General features: G+C 37.9%; 1 long non-coding RNA gene across 2 annotated transcripts in view; it reads right to left on the bottom strand.

The window, feature by feature from the left end:
• Window positions 1–4,989: 4,989 nt before the first annotated feature.
• The window catches only part of LOC145552492 (uncharacterized), a 42,373-nt gene continuing 30,067 nt past the window's right edge, over window positions 4,990–17,295 (bottom strand). Inside the window, exons 2-4 of one of the 2 annotated variants that reach the window (XR_014088553.1) lie at window positions 7,036–7,290; window positions 6,835–6,926; window positions 4,990–6,071 (exon numbers count right to left, since the gene is read on the bottom strand). This is a non-coding gene — a long non-coding RNA (uncharacterized LOC145552492). The remainder of the gene's footprint in view (window positions 6,072–6,834; window positions 6,927–7,035; window positions 7,291–17,295) is intronic. The other variant, XR_014088552.1, reaches the window with a different exon arrangement.

The raw sequence follows: 17,295 nt of genomic DNA, 5'->3' as shown, positions 1-17,295 counted from the left end.
ATAAAAAGGGAGAAAAGGAAAAATGATTTTAGGAGTTTATGAAGCGCATGAAAAAAATTCATCAGTTCTTTAAGATTATGCTGATACATCATATGGAGCGGTTATGTAGTATGTGGTTTCAGCATTGAAGCTTCACGCTAACGGATGATAGCATTAATTCTTTGGAAACATCACTGTGCTGTTTGAAGAATATACCATAGACAATAGTTTTGGCTAACAATAGCAACATGATAAGCAAACAAGTGAGTAGTTTACTGAGACTGTTATGAAAAAAATTGCAGCAGGGAGTTTATTTCTGATAAAAGTTTCTCATTGTTTCCGCTATTTGTTTTTGCTAGTTATTTAATACTTACTACATCAAGTAAGTATTAAATAACTAGCCATTTTGATTCCATCAATTATTTTGTCATATTACCACAGCCTGTTTGTAGTTTATCAGTTTATTTCTCACATCCTTGGAAAAATTCTTCATGTGTTGAAATATGTGAGTAACAACACACAAGCTTTGATAGGGTGACCTAATTTTTTCCACATGACAACGTATAAACTTGGGAAACAAAGCTTAGAAAAAAGTAAGCAGGCAGCATCTTTTCCACATGCCCACTATTTGCTGCGAAAAAGACAACATTACCAACTTCTTGTTTATCTTTTCCAAGTGTTGTCCATGAGATACTTCTCCAAATCCTTGAATTTAACAAAGTTAAGGAAAAATTTAGTGGAGTCCTCCACAAAGCTGTGAGATAGTCGCTCAGCAACAGGCACAGGGTATGAACTCTCTATTGACTGCCCATGTATGAGTTTTAGTTCCTTTTATTTGGTGCTTCTTCAGCCCCGGAAGAAGGCCATAACTTAACCATATTGAAATATTAGGCTAAAATGAACTAGGATAAACGAAATGTAAATTAGCACCAAAACAAACTATTCTAGTCATGTTTCGCTGTAGACAACACAAAGTTTTAAAATATTTGCAATCCCTTCCATAATAACAATTCCGATATTCAGAACTGCAGAGTCCTGTATGGTCGAAGGGAGCAGAATGCACTGCAATGTATTAAGGTGTGGTGCAGCCACTGTATGCAGCTCAGACAGTGAGGTGTCAACAGGCAACAGAGTGACTGACAGTTAATGGGAGATAGATGATCATCAGCCAAAGGAGAACAGATGGTAACAAGGGAAAAGTGTACACACACACACACACACACGCACGCACGCACGCACACACACACACACGCACACGCTAGCACACGCACGCACACGCATACCTGTGCACAGGGACACATATCCAACAGTGGCATAAAATAATTACTCTATCAAGGGCACCTTCTGGTACTCTGGAAAATATGGGAATGTGCATGCCCACTCTTACTAAAATAGATGCTGCTGACTTGGTTGAACTGTCAGTCAAGCAGTTTCATTTCTCACACACTGTGACTCAACTTAAATGTAGCTACAGATTCGCACCAAGGCGCCGCTGCCTCTTGTGTGCATGAGGGTAGAAGCTTCTCTTATCGTCATTTGACCGTCAAACCTTTTAATCAGCCCACTAATTATTTTTGTGTTTCCCTCGTATAATTATGTCTAACTCATAAGACCATCAGATGATATTTCCTGGGTGTCGTTATGAGTAAAAAGTAAAAGAGTTGTATTTGGAAATGTCTGTGAAGTCTAGGGGTAAAATAGATTAACGCGTGTGTGCATAAACTTGCAACCTATAAAAACAAATGAAGAATGTTTTACGTAAGGTATACTACATAACAGAGAGGAATGCAGGTCCACAGAGATGAACCTCTGTGGGTGGTGTTGGTGGGAGAGTCTGCGGACGGGTACAGGTGTGCCTTGTTGCAGTTCAACGGATCAGGTGTAGCGCTCCACGTCCAACAGGCTCTAAACAGATGTTAACTGTGTTGAGCTCAGCAAGGTTGGATAATTGTGTACTAATTTCACAGCTGACTCTATAATTCTTTAAAGCACAGTCTGTACACTATCCTCAGGAGTCACACTGTGTGCTGCCACAGCGTTTTTACAGGTTTAGCCATTGCTTTACAAGAGTATAATTTATTTATTTATTTTTTTGCCCTTGTGTTTTTGTGGTGTCCAGTGTGAACAAAAGAAGGTTTAAGAAGTTCAGATAGTTACACAGAAGGTGAGGTTTTAATTAGTGGACAAGATGAGCAATGGCTAAGACATATGTTTCTCGTTTTATACCACCTAAGATTTGACCTGCTCAGATGAATTCAGAAGACCCAGCGGTCAGACAATATATATATTATGTTTCGGTGTAGAACTATTTCTCTTCATATGCTCCCTTCTACTTTTCTAACTTTCAAAATGCGCAATGCCTCAAAAAAAAAAAAAACTACACAAAACAAAACTATTCCATTGCCTAGTTGTACTTTTACAAAATTTGTTAAACATTGAAATTGAAACCTTTTGTGTATCCTATTTTATGTATCCGACCAAGGCAAGATCTTGCATGATTGTGACATGAAATGAACCAACATAATGTTTTTCACAAATAAAAACATCAAAACCATGACACCTTTGAGAAATTTCTTTGGCAATGTTCTTGGCAAAAAAAATCACACTGAGTGAATGTGATTTAAAAGTTATTTTCCACTTCTTGACAGATTTTCAATTCATTCCTGGCTCCTACTGACCGTTTTAACACATGTGTATGCTTTGATCGTGATTCCTCCATTGCTGCTCAGGCTGCATGCCCAGGGCTGTTGTCCAATTGAAAGGCTCCTCCATTCTCAAGTCATTTCCAGGTTTTCTTTTAGGATTTACTTGTATTTTTGCTTTATACATCCTCGCATCAATTCTGACTTGTTCCTCCGTTTGAAGTAAGACGTATCCACAACATGATGCAGCAACCACACTCGTGTCTTGGCAGGCTTGGAGTTGTGCCGTACTGTTTTCATTTTCAGAGGACGGGTTCATTAATGCTCTGTGACATCATCATAGTTTGGGAAACTATAAACTTATAACTCTGCTCTAAATTTCTCCACAACTAATCCCTGACGATCTATGATGTATATTTGTTTTAGCAATATCTATTTGAAGCTTTTTAACGCAACGCTAGCTTAAAGTAGCTGCAACTTCCATTTAAAAAGCTGTTGTATTTTGTGTGAAGCTGTAGATCTTTTTCTGTTCCCAATATTAGTATCTTTTGTGCAGTAAACTGAAGTGCATCCAAAATGTGAAAAAAAGCCACTAACCTGCAGCAAAAGTGAACGAATGACCAACTCAGTCACTGAACTGAGAGGTGATTTAAATCAGCAAAGCCATTCAATGGTTTCCACCTCTAAAGTCATCACTTCAACCAGATTATATTAATTTACTGGGCAACCATCTGTATTTAGTCTTAACCAATTTCAATGGGACCAGATGGCAATCTGCCTGCGTATGTACTTTTTATTTTATTTTTCTTCCATTACGCGCTCTGCCTCCCTCTCTCAGACTTGCATGCTTTGGATCCACAATTCCTGATTGTGCTTTTATCCAAACCGTCCTACATTTTCTGCACCTCCTTATTTACTTTCCCTGTTGACCCGACCTCAGCGTGGGATGCAGAAAAAAACATTGCCTAAATTAAACATTACTGAAAGAGGAAGTTGAAGAAAGAGTTTCACAGGGAAAATAAATACTTAGCAACAAGGAGTGTGTCGACATCTAGAAACAGAAAAGAGGAAACTGTTTGATATGTTAGGTATAGCACGGTAGAACTTTAAGAATGTTAATAATTACATGGAGGCACAAAAAAACTGCAAAGATAAAGTAGCGCACCGGTGAAGAGTGTGAAATTAAAACCACGAGTTTCAGCTTTTTGAAAGCGTTCTAGAACCCAACTCTGTTTATTCGTAATTAAGATTTGAACACAAAAAAAAATTACATAACATTTATAGTAAGTCTCAAATCCAAATACCAACAGGCCCTAACTCTTCATTGCATTAGGAACGGAGAGAGAATGATTAAGTTAACTGTGGGCGCCTTACATTTAATGATGCTGATTGTAACTCCCGTCTTAATCAATTTCTTTAACTATTGAAACCTACAGTGCAGCAAACAGGGTCTTATTTAGCGACAGTTCTGTGATCTATACCCCTATAACCCCCTATGCTTCAGCGTTTTGTGCAATGAAAACCAAGTGTTGGCATAGAATTGGTGAACTGTTATTTTTCCTGATTTTGTTCCAACAAACAGTGCTAAATTGTTGTAAGAGCCTGCTCTGCATCACATCTTTTATTGTTTTGTTTTGGTTTTTTTATGCCAAAAGCACTATACCAAGATAAAACAGATTCTGTCTTGGCATGATCTCTTTTAGTCTTGAAACAACCAGTGGTAAACTACTGTGCAGAGAGTCAAAGCACTTACCTAATTCTCTTATCCTGTTTTTCTATTTAAAAGCAAACGTGTGTGTTTAAGATGTTTATTTTTTTTAGCAAAGGTGGGAAGCAATTTACTACATCTGTTACATTTAATTGAGATAAGTTTTTGACAAAGTACTTCCAACAGTACTTTTCCTGCAGCATACTTTTTTTACTTCTACTTTTGTAACATTATGCACCTTAGTGGGCCTCTCCGTCTCTTTCTCTATGTCATGTCTCCAATTTATCTTCACCAATTGATTAGCTTTCTACGTTCTATTTTGCAGGTCACCTAGCCACTGGGTTAAAGTTAAACGCACTTGTAGGAGGTGACCAACAAAAGCTTGGACCTTCTCTTTCAGTCTCCACTTCCCTGATCCCAGTTGGCTGAAGTCCTGAGCAACACACACCCATATCGTGAGCACATCAAATCCACCATGCTAAGGTGCCGATTCTGCAACAAAAAGCAAAAAGTAACCTTTTTTATACAATTATGTTGTTTTTCATCAGTGACCGAGAGTTTGTAAATCCATCAGTTTGAAGGTCTCTTACTTGGAAGGTCAACAGTGATCAAATAAATGTCAAACCATTAGAGGAGAAAAGGAATCAAAAGGCAACAGAATGTGACTTGTGCGATTTATAATCGACAGGAGGAATGACAAGAACATACAAATGGTTGGAGGACAAAAGGCAGCGAAATAATAAAAAAAAAATGACAAGACGAAGTGCTTAAAGGGATAAGATGGATTTTTGGAGGTGAGTAAAACCGTAGCGAGAGATAAATACGTGACAAAAGGATTGACATGAAAAGACTTAAAGAACAACAGGAGTTTAAACAAAGTAAAGGGCCCAATGAAAAAAAACATACACATGAAATCAGGGGGTTAGTAAGAAGAGCCATTTGTCTTTTTGTCAGACATATTGTGCCAAAATTGCCGGATGCTCTTTAAGAACCCATAATCTGTCTCCAACTAAATAGCAAACTGTCTGCAAGTGCATGTTTGCATTCAAAGGTTCTAGTTCTGGCTCGTGCTAGATAAGGCTGCACAATTGATTCTCCATAATAGAAATAGTCTTCTTTTTTCCACACACTTAAGCACTGTAAAATACCTTTTTTTTCAGACCAAGCTCATATAGATTTGTTTCTTTTCTTTTCTTCTTGCGCTGCATGGAAGGAGAATGTGTGCATCTGTCAGGAATGCAGCTTGTGGCTGATCTGCATGCACTCGACAGGATCTCAGGTTAACACAGAGATTACACAGTGACTTAGCCTGCCTTACTACTGTGACCCTGCTAAGCCATGCTAACTCTAACAGCTAATAACCATTTTACAGCTGCTGCCTTCCTACCCCAAACTGTGCATGCTTGAGTTTTGCCTGTCAACTTCCCTCCATCTCCATTTCTCTCCCTGGAACGTTCTTCTTTTTCCTGCCTCAGTGTGTCCAACCTGATTCTTACTCTCATCTCTGCTTATCACATTCAGATTTGTTGTTTTTTTTCTCTCTCTCTTATTGTCTTATCCAGTTTCCCCACAACCTCTACATCTTGCTTTTCACCTATCTCGCTAAGATCTTTGTCTCTGCAAAAACCCTCTCCTTTCCGCTCATCTTAAACCTCCCTCCGCAGTAGGGGTGTCATGCCATTTCTGGCACGTGAGCTGAAGCCCAGATGTCTGCGTTGGCTGCTGCTGGAAATTGGGTCATGCTGTGGGAGAAACAGAGAGAGAGAGAGAGAGAAACCAAAGAATGGGGAAGAGGAGAAGAGGGCAAAAAGAAATGGGGAAAATGGGAACAAAGGTAAAAAGTTAAAGTAAGAGGAAAAGGCAATAATGAATTATGTTTCTTAAAAGGGAGAATTTTGTGCAGAGTGGAGGTGTGTTCCTGTTCAGTGAAAAAGATCTTTAATCAATTTACATAATGTACTCTATTGCCAAGAAACGTATAACTAGAATGAGGTTGACAATCATACTTGATAAGGGAAATCTGAAGTGAACCATATTAAATGCACCTACTGGCCACCTCATTAGGCAAAACTAATGTAATTGTTAACAGAAATAGTAAATCAGCCATTCAAAAAAGTTTTTTTTATCATTTTAATTGCTTAATTCCAGAATGAAGGAATTTAAGAGACCTTGAGCATGTTTCATAGTGTGATGCAGACCCAAACAGATATACTTTAGCTTCAGGACAAGATGAGTAGGAACTGTGAAAAGCATTTGCCAGGGAACCACAATCAAACACCAGACCGGCCACTCTTTGGATATCAGTGCTCATTTTATTCTGACAGAGAATTCACAGCTCTCATTTTGACTTGATTGCATTTGTTCGAAAAGCCTTCGGTGAATCAAATGTAAAACTCAGTTAAGTTATTGCAAGATCTTGTGGCTGGTCCCATGCATCACTTCAAATGCACAAAATAGTCCAAAGCAATAACTAAAAAGAATCTCAACAGTTAAAAAGCCAATTACCTTCATAGATTGCCTTAGCAGAAAGGGTGCCTGAATGCATCTTCACAATTATTCCAATATGCCCAGACTTTTAGGAACTATGTGATGACGACCTTACAGAATGTGCAACTTCAGTGACTTTAGACACACATCCAAGCAAATAACCTTGCAGGCAAAAGCCAGGTGGTCATAAATAAATCATTTACATTATTGCATACTAACCTGAGAATCCTGTCCACATGAAGGACAAATAAATTTGTCGGTTTGGTGGTTTGAGGATTCAAAGTAGAACTCTTCAGCATATTATGTGGACAGGAATTTTAATTAAAATGTCATTACTATTTATTTATTTATTTTTTATCTTGACTTGTTTGCTTAGGCTTTTTTATTTACCACTCAATGTTTGGGCGTTGTCAGATGCTTTCTTGTAAATAAGTAATGTCATCTCAACAAGACCTCTCATCCGCCTCCTGGATGCTGCAGACAGACGGTCCCACAGATATTCTCCCCTGCTTTTTCAACAGTCAGTATATTTTCCTTCAAAAAATCTTCTATTGGAAGAACATCCCCGAACTGCACATGCAGAGAAAAGTCTAAACCAAGATGTTTGCACATTCTCCTTATGAGGTTTATTCTCTGTGTGTGTGTGTGTGTGTGTGTGTGTGTGGGTGTGTGCGTGCGTGTGTGTGTGTGTGTGTGTGTGTGTGTGTAAATGGCTCATAGGAATTGGTAAATTAAGCAATACAGAAAAAAATTACTAAGTCTTTAGCCTAAGAGTTACACACAGAGACAGGTGTTCAGATGTGCCTATGCATTTTGTATTAATAGGGAGATTATTTATACCGCTCCGTCTTCCTGATTCTTAATAATTTATGGTTGCATGTTGTTACCTAATGCTCTCTCCAGAGTTGGAGAAAAACAGGCACAGCTTATGAAAGACATTTTGTGATGCTAAGGTAACTTCAATAAAAAAAGGTAAAACAAAAGTTACTTTTATTTCTGTAACCAAACAGTGTGCCATTCTCCACCTTTAACCATGAATGTGCACAAACCTTTGTGACATTGAACCACGGCTAATAAAGCAATGCCAGTTTTGAAAAAAAGAAGAAAAAAATACATAATTTGTCTTCCACTGCACAATTTTTCATTTTGTTGATTTGCAATTAGTTTGTAAAATCCCAGTTGAAATACACTCGCAACTTGACAAAGTGTGAACACGACAAAGAGGTATTAATACATTACCAAACAGTTCTTCTTGAACACTGCGTACATTTTTACATGTTATTATATGTTCAGGTCATCCTCATCTTCTTCCATTTTATACCCTTGGAGTTCACAACTCTCTTGTGCCTTCAAGCAGTCATTTTGTTTAACCCGCCCTCTTACATCACCTGCTCATCTCTTTGAAGTTGCTATATTTGCTCACAAACAGAGGTGAAAATGAGCAGCATGTTTAAAATTGGACAGGTACAAAACAGGAAAGGCTGTGTGTAATAATGAGGTATGGGAGGTAGGTGAAAGGGAACTGGCAAAGAAAGTAATGATCTAGTGACGGAAATGCAAGGAGAAAAGAAAAAGGAGCAATTAATGAAGGAGGGAGGCAGACAGAGAGAGGAATAAGGTACTGAACAGAAAGAAAAACGCAAACAACATCCAGATTTTACAAGGGTATAGATAAAAAACCAAATGTTCTTATACATGGAAACAGCTAAACAAATGAAATCATGACAATTTATCCCAGGTGTAACATAATTTAACCACCTGAAGAGGGTGAAATTAATAGACTCAAAATCAAATGTGTTGGATGAAGCATAGTTCATAGTTCATAGAGGACAATTAGGAAGAAATGAAAAATCAAGCTTTTACGTAACTTCAGGCTTAGATTCTTCTTTACAGACATATTGCATATTTAAAAATAGGAAAAAAAAACTGATCTGGACAACTGATCCGGTTGTACCCCCATCAGCGGCTGTCTGTACACGTTTCCTAAATTTGCAAATGAGACGGCTGAAACTACACCATACTGCTTTACTCTGCTGTGATTCCCACATTTCTCTCTCTCTCTCTCTCTCTCCAACTCCCCCTGAATGATTTATGTTTTGCCAGTTTGAACACATCTCTATAGCTCCAGGATTATTGGTTGATTCATTTGATTCCTGGCCTTTTAAATATGAGCAAGAGAGCTTAAGAAACTGAAACAACTGTCTGAAAAGCAGTACACACAAGAGGAAATTATTAATCAACCCGTTGCCCTTTGGAGAATTTGTCAGGATGAATCATCATATACGGGCTGCAAAATGTAGGACTACGCCTACTGAAGACTATGAATAGGAAGACCAATATGGATGTGGCACATGGAAAATGGATAACACATATGTAAACAGAAAAGCGTGTTTGAATGGGTGTCAAAAGTAGTGGAATCACAGCACTAAGATCAGCTGGATATTCAAATAGTTTAAGTTCAAATGTGACTTTTATGGACAATTTAATACATAGAACAACAAGCATACCATAAGCTAAAATAGAAAATAAAATTTCAGCTCATTAGTGAAAATCTATGTTTGAAAAGCCATGTAGTATTACAATGAAAGAAATGGTTTTATGTTGATTACAGCTCTTATAAAAGTGTTAATTTTATATACTCTTACACTATAAGGAGGAGGATATGTAGAACTCCCGAAACAACAAGTCACATGACTGCATCAAGAACATACAAGTCAAGAAAAGCCATAAATGTTTCATAAGTTTAGATGAGGGGACATAATTACAAAAACATTATTTTTGATGGTAACAGCTTTAAAAGAATAGAAACTGAATTAGAACTGCATGTTAAAAATGGTTTTACCTGCCACTTATACAGGTATAAGTGGCCTGTTTTTATGGCCTTTGACTCTTTCCTTCTAACACACATGCCTTGAACTTAACAACAATATGATGGAGTGTATATCTGAACATGACCTTATTTTATATCTTAAGGGCAAGGTTTTGTGTCATGATGGTTAAGTTCGATAATACCTGCGTAGCAAAAACATTCACCTTATGGAACCTTTTTGCCCGATCTGGTATGTTTGTATGTCTGTTTTTGGACAGATACCAAGACAGTGGCTTTATGGAGGGTTCAGATTGACAGAAACACTGATGACAAGTGATTTGATAAAACCTGCCTTCAGGAGACAAACCCACATGGTTCCTCTGAAAAAAACAAAAAATTAGACAAGCAGGTTTATGGTCCATGTTTTCCAATGCACCAGTTTTCTCTCCTCCTCAAACAATTGATTTTTTTTTTTTTAGCTCAAACTGGACACGGCACTCATCACTCTGCCTACGCTTTGTTTTGACTGGGTGACAGCATCGGATAAAGTGTGACGGTTTGAGACATGTAAATGTATGGCTTATTAAGATTTGACTCTCATTTTCTTACACAATGAAGTTTTGTGAGGGCAATGGGTCAGTAGAGTGCTTTTTGGCGAGAGGGGATGGGATAGGCATTTGCTATAAAGGTTATCTTTGACACAGGGGTGAGCTCCATGGACATGAACAGGCGAGAATCACAGATTTCCTCTCACACACCAAAAGGAATTCTTTTATCCATCCATCCATCCATTTTCTTGCATCCTTGTCCCTTAGTGGGGTCAGGAGGGCTGCTGGTGCCTATCTCCAGCTAACGTTCTGGGCGAGAGATGGGGTCACCCTGGACAAGCTCTACCAACTGCACCACTGTGCAGCCGGAATTCCTTTATTAGAGAAATAATTATGATTTCCAATTTTCTTTTTTTTTTTAAACATGGACGATATACAGTATACATTCACTGTAAGAGAAGAGACGCATTGCATCAGGTCACAGGCATAACTGCTAATTTCCACCTGATACAATATTTAAAAAAAAAAACATAAAACAGCTGGATGCTGTTTAAGATAGCATATCAAATTGTCTCGGGATTATTAAACCACTAAAATTTGATATTGGAAGGAGCAGCATAAAGCTCAGGGATGAGGAGACAACAGTTTTTGCCACTGGTAAAACAACATAACAAGGACTGATTTTATATTGACAGAGAGAGAGAGAGAAAAAAAAGGCTTGTACAAATGTGTCATGACTCCATAATATAACATACTATGGTAGAACAATTGAGGAGAGAAACAGGACAGCTGGTGTCCAGAAGTGGAGATCAGAGTTACAATCCTGGTCAGAACAGCAAGATTTGTTGAATTTCTGACCTTAAAGCATTGCACAATGGAATGAAAAACATACACGGCGGACTGTATTGCATGTTTGTTAATATAATTAGACTTAGAATAATCGTTTCTGTATTGTGTAAATACAGCTTGTGAAAAATATATAAATGTGTGCGTGCGTGTGCTTATTTTTGCACCAAACTGTGTATGAGCTTCCGGATCAGTGAGATTTCAAACCATACATCACAGTGGGAGACAAGCCATGAATGAGCTTTTTGCCATGATCCATATCAGTCATCAGCTGCTCCGCCCCTCATCATTTAAACAGATCACAGCAAAACACCACATTCATTAAAAGAGACTATAAGACTAAAGAACTGAGCACTAAAATTAAGAACACATTTTATCACTCAGCCATTTGTAAAACCATGCAGCAAAATAACGAGCAAAAAAAATAAAAAAATCATTAAATAATAATTAAAGCAGTTGCAGATTTCCCGTGCTCACATTGACAAACATGACTCGCATGTGCTACATTGTGATTTAAATAATCATTGACACAGCCACACAGATTCATCAGGCTTCGCGTGTCTGATGGCTGCTGCTTCAGGCGTCATGACAGCTCACATTTTCTCTCACACGCACTCAGTAATCTTTCAAGTCCAATCCTTTTTGTTCAACATGGAAATTATTGCACACTGAGAGCCAAAGGTCCAACAGGGATGAGTGGATTTGTCCATGTGATTACTGTAATAACTTCTCAACTTTTTATTTGACTATTTATTTTTTTTTTTTTAGGGATTTACAAAAGCAAGTTTCTTGCTGTAATAGAGTAGAAGAGGCTTCATGCTCTGGCATATCAAACAATGCCAAATTCATGTATTTTACTGCGATAATGTGATATTTTATCATAGTCATTGTATTTTTATTTTTTTTTGCATTGCACCCATTTTACTCTGATGCCCCTAAACAAAAAAAAAAAAAACATCTGACCTGAGTTAGAGGTTGCACTTTCAGCAACTATAAATTTGCGGTAAAACCAGAGATAAAACTGATGCATATAGTGTGAGATCAAATGTTCAGATGTAAATTAATTTGAAATTCACTTGTATGAATTGAAGCATATGCTATCCATCCAGTCATGTTAAGCTTGAGCTCTGGAAAAAATAAAACGAATGAGCTAAATTGTCAATCTCTGAATGTGCAGAGCACATAGAGGCATGGCCCCCACAGGCTAAGAATGCCCGAAGTTTGCAGTAAAAAGTGGCTCCGAATTTTTTTTTTTTCCCCAGGGTTTGGGGTGAATACAAAGAGATCTTAAGCTTTTCAGATGTTTTCTTTGTTAAGAAGGACATTTTAAAAATCAAATATTTTCCTTCCACTTTGGAGTTATGCCTCCATCATTGTATTCCAATAAAATGTAAGTTTGTAGTTGTACCACAAAAACATGAGAAATGTTTAAGGAGAACAAATTTCAGTTTTGGGGGAGTTTACCAAAAACTTTTAGATCTCTATATTTTCTTCAAATCACAAGAAACAAAAGAAGCAAATAACTGTGAAAAAATTCACAGAATATCAATGGAAATTTTACCAAAGATTTTCTATTGCTAATCTTAAAATTAATTCCTTCTTCTTTTTTTTTACGGTATTTTTTTGTCCACATCAGAATTTCTTGCACTAGTTAAACCGGACTGAAAGGTTCCGTTAGTGTGAAAGTCACACATTTTTTCCTCTCTCTTCCTGCCCATCTTCCTTTCTCTGAGCTCACATGTGTGCTTGTAAGTTGCAAGCAGGGGTTTGGTAATCCTGTTCTCCACCAATCCCCTTTACCACTTATCTGTATGCTCCCCTCTGCTCACTAACCTTTATCCTTTTCACCATTTTACCTTCAACCCTTTATTCGTTTTTCTCCTGCAAGCTATCTTTCCTTTTACCCAGCTTCACTCTGGTCTCCCTGCAGCCCCCTACGCCTTCACACTGCCTTACCCTTCTCTCTCATCCAGTGCTATCTGTACTCAACCTTTCCCTTAAAGCTGAATATCGCACTTGCCCTATTTTTCATTCCAAAAAATTCTTTTTTCTTCACAGGAAGCTGCCCACTTGCCATTGGGCTTTGTGTTCTGCATTCAGTCTGAGAAAGCCTGCTATAAGACCGGCTGCAGACCTTCTCCTTCCTCGCACTGTTTGCAAAAATAAATATGTTCAAAATAATTTCCTAAGAGATTTTTAATTAAGAAACACTTAGGCTCACAAGAAAATAAAAAAAGACAAAAGCAATTCAAACAAATTGTTAGGTTTTTTTCCAAACTAATACTGCAGCGGGATAACTTTGCCAATCACATTCTGAGGTATTAAAGAGAATAGACCAAAACATGGTCCAGTGCATCCGAGGAGGTGTCGCAGCAGTGCGTCAGCTTGCTCAGGTTGAAGCATTGCTTCCTTCGCCTCTCTCTCTCAATCAGTTGCTGGTTCTTATCAGCGTCCACCAGTTTCCTGAGCTCAACACGCTTTGCATTCATCTCTATCTCACTGGCTCCTGGGCAGAGTGTAGGGAAGAGGACTGAAGTCACTCACAGATTTACCATTATCGTGTGTACTTGCACACTGCATGTACTGAAGACATACTGAAATACTTACAAATAAAATTGCTGAATTTGTGTAAGAATGACAACTCAAATGAGTTTTTCATACATGCGTTCATAGTTTGGTTATGTGTCAGACCTCTTTACAACAGTGGTCTGATTTGTTATTAACTTATTTTCATTTTTCACATTGGAGTCATAACGGGTTTTTTTAATATGATTAGGCATTTCTTTACTTGAACCTCATTACACAGTTTGCAATCCAACCTTGGAAAGATAAAAAAAAAATTATTACAATTAAGGTCGGCACCTTTCAAACAAAAGCATACAGGAAGCCCACCAGAAAGTAAACTATTAATATGAATCTATTTGGGCAGCAATGACCCAATGCCAAGAAGCACGCCTGTGTTTGCTTAGCATTACTGAAATCCAAATTTCAATACACTGTATAATAAATTATTCAAAGGTTTTGCTAGGATTTTCTGAAGTGAGCTTCTACGAGATTATTATCAGTGATGAATTCTTTTCCTGCAGTAGAAAAATCTCAAGCCACTGTGCGCTTGTTGGAAAAGTATATATTCTTATTTATTTCACTTTTGCAAAAGTAAAAATCCGATGGCAGTGCATTAGCATTAGCATTAGCAAACATTAGCATTAGCAAACATTAGCAGTGCAGAGCATGGCAGTGCAAATGCATTTGCCTAACATTAGCATTTAGCTTATGCTCTTAATTTTAACATACTGAATGGAGTAATTCCATGTTACTCAACATGCTAGAATACATTGTAGCTTACTTTTGCATTGATGCTAATTTTTAGCATCACCACGATGGGTTCCAACCGACAGGCACACTTTGGCAGGCCACGTTTAAATTTCTTCAGAAATTTGCTAGATAGACATTTGCTTTATTGATCCACCTCATTAGGTAATTTTCAAACAAATATACAGCAGGCAGTACAGGCCATCTGATAGTAAATCCAAAGGTTTACTCCATTCTCGGCAAACTGAGTCACAGCTAACCTCCTGGGGTGATACATCCAGCAGGCTCAACCACCGTGACTGGATATAGAAACATGGACATTGCTTGTAATGTAGATTGTTAATATCTGCCAACATAGTGTTTTGTCCCATTAATTTGATCATTTTCATTTTGAGTTGTTTCTTTTTTAAGTTAAAGTCGGCAAAAACACATAGTGAATGTCTCACTTTATGTTAGGTTGCACCATTCCGAAGACTTATTTGCATTTTCTCCAGGCTCAAAAGAAGAGGCAATCTTTCTGACAAAGGCAAGAGAACTATTACCAATAAATAACTAAAGGAATCATACTTTAGAAACACCAAACTACCCTTTTAATATTAATAGCATTTGACATGAAGATGAACTGAAGGAAAAACATGTCACCTTCACTTGGATTTCACTTTATCTGTTATCTAAGTCAATGTCCATGCTAATAAAATCCAAGTTCTGCCCAATCTCCACCTCTCCTCAATCTGTTTGGTTTGCAGCTACCGGGCTGATTAATCACACCATTGTCAGCAACGCTCATGGGTGCCCCTCCATGACAGTGGTGACATTAGGAACAAGAGAAGGAGGTTGGAACGAAAACGGAAATCCCCTAAAAATGGCTAAATAAATCCAGTTAATGTGTCGATAAACCGATAGGTCAATTCTTTAACAAATTAGGCCATTAAAACCTCATTAAACTAATAAACTTAGCTAATTGGATCACTGCATTTTAGAGAAAATGTGCATCAGAACTAAGCACTTCTTCGTTGAGAGATTGCCTGATGTGCCTGCTCTCTCTTCCACTCTACTTCCCCCTGGTATCCTCTGGACAAGGTCCATTCAAGTTAATTTTATTGTGTACATGACATGCCAATTAAATAATGACAAGCCGTTACTTGATTTGAGCAAAAAAAAAATGGATCAATGCCTTCTGAGAATAGTTTGCTGCCATGCTTTTCCTCCTGGCTCTAAGTCTTTTTTAAAGTCTTTTAGAGATGAAACGCATTCAAAGTAAATGTTTAATCATGTAGAATCACATCATTTGATGTGTGTCACTTTGCATTTGCAGCATCGGCTACTTTTCACATACAAACACGGTATGTAATTAATCTAGTTAAATAAAGAGGGAGGGTGCTGTACAATACACGCACATGCAGCATGACGTCAATACACAAGAAAATTTACCAACTTTTCACTGGTTTCATACTTACTTATCGACTCTATGTGCAGCCAAAACTAAATGGTAAGTAGGGGATTTTTTTTTTTTTTTCAAATTGTTAAGATTTTACCAAGTGCACTGACTAACTTGTACTAAAAGCCTCGAATGCTGATAAATTATTTTCTGTTTTAATTTTATATGCGAGCATTATGGGATACGACAAAAAAAACAAACTCCAAAGTGTTTTGGTTTCTCTTTGCTTTTAGCGTGCCTACCCTTTTATTTCTCCATCTGAGGTACTTAGCATGTGTAGCGTGTAGGCAGTGCGGAAAAGTGTTGATGCTGTATTCAATTAGCAAAGTCTGCCAGCCTGGGAACAAGTGAACCAGCACAGCCTCTATCTGTCCTTCCACAATGAAAGAGGAGAGAGTCCTGAGGAAAGGATGGGGGTTCATTACCGCATCTTAAATAGCAAATAGGTTTATAGGGTTATTGTTTTAAAATGATCCATTCATTATTTCTTTATTACCTTAACTAGTGGGTTGGAGGTTTGGTCGACTTGTTTCAGTGTGTGTAGCTTCATCATAAAGAACAACCCGTGTCGTTTTCTATTTTTTTTTTGTTTTTAATTCACCCGTCTGTGATTATAGTCAGAGCTCAGATCATTCAATATCTCCTTGTTTACATTCCCCTCTCTTATCCTCTCATTCCTCTTCTGTCTCTCCGTCTGGTGTTCTACTTTTATCATGCTGAGCTCTCTGCATTTCTGCCTTCTCTTTTCTCCCTACCGCATTCTGTACACTCTCTTTTTTTCTCTCGTTTGTTTCTTCTTCCGTCTCTTTCCTTCAGCCTGCCCTAGTTTTTGTCTCTACCTCTTCGCTAACATTTTCAAGGAAATTTGCCATTCATTATGAATGTTTAGGGTTCAGAAGGATGTCATGGTTTGTATTTTTAACAATGCAAATCGAAAAATTGTATACATGCATTTGTATTCATCCTCCCCGACTGGACCTCACATTTCTATAACCTCACATCCCCCAAGATCAGCTGTTTTCTACTCTCGACACAAATTCTCAATTAGATCTATGCTTGGACTTTGATTGGGCCGTTCTGACACGAGTGTGCTTTGATTTACACTGTTCCTCTGCAGCTACGGCTGCTCGGGGTTCCTGTCTAGTCCCAAGTGTTTACAGCCTTTAAAGTGTTTTTATTCCAGGATTGCTCTGTGTTTCATTCCAATTAGCTACTCCTCAACTCTGATCCACTTGTTTCACTGCAAAAAATAAAGAGAGAGAGGACTCCTACAGTTTCAAAGTGAGGAGTGTGTTTCCAGCGATGTGCAGTGTTAGTTCTCTGCCACACATAGTGCTTTGCATGTAGGCCAAGACTTGCCTGACCAGTGTCCTCTTCAGCTGCATGATGCAACGATGAGCAGCTTTCCAAAACACTTAAATATTATATCTGTGTGAACAACATTGATTTTAGCTATTTTGTACCTTCATGAGAGAAATAGTTTGGAGAACTTAGTTTTCTTCATTATTTTGTTAATGTAGCCATTT

The sequence above is a fragment of the Poecilia reticulata genome, chromosome 8 (assembly GCF_904066995.2).
Source record: "Poecilia reticulata chromosome 8, P_reticulata-male-v2, whole genome shotgun sequence".
NCBI lineage: Eukaryota > Metazoa > Chordata > Actinopteri > Cyprinodontiformes > Poeciliidae > Poecilia > Poecilia reticulata.
Note: the sequence above shows the minus strand (reverse complement) of the source record. Positions and strands in the feature narration are given on the sequence as shown.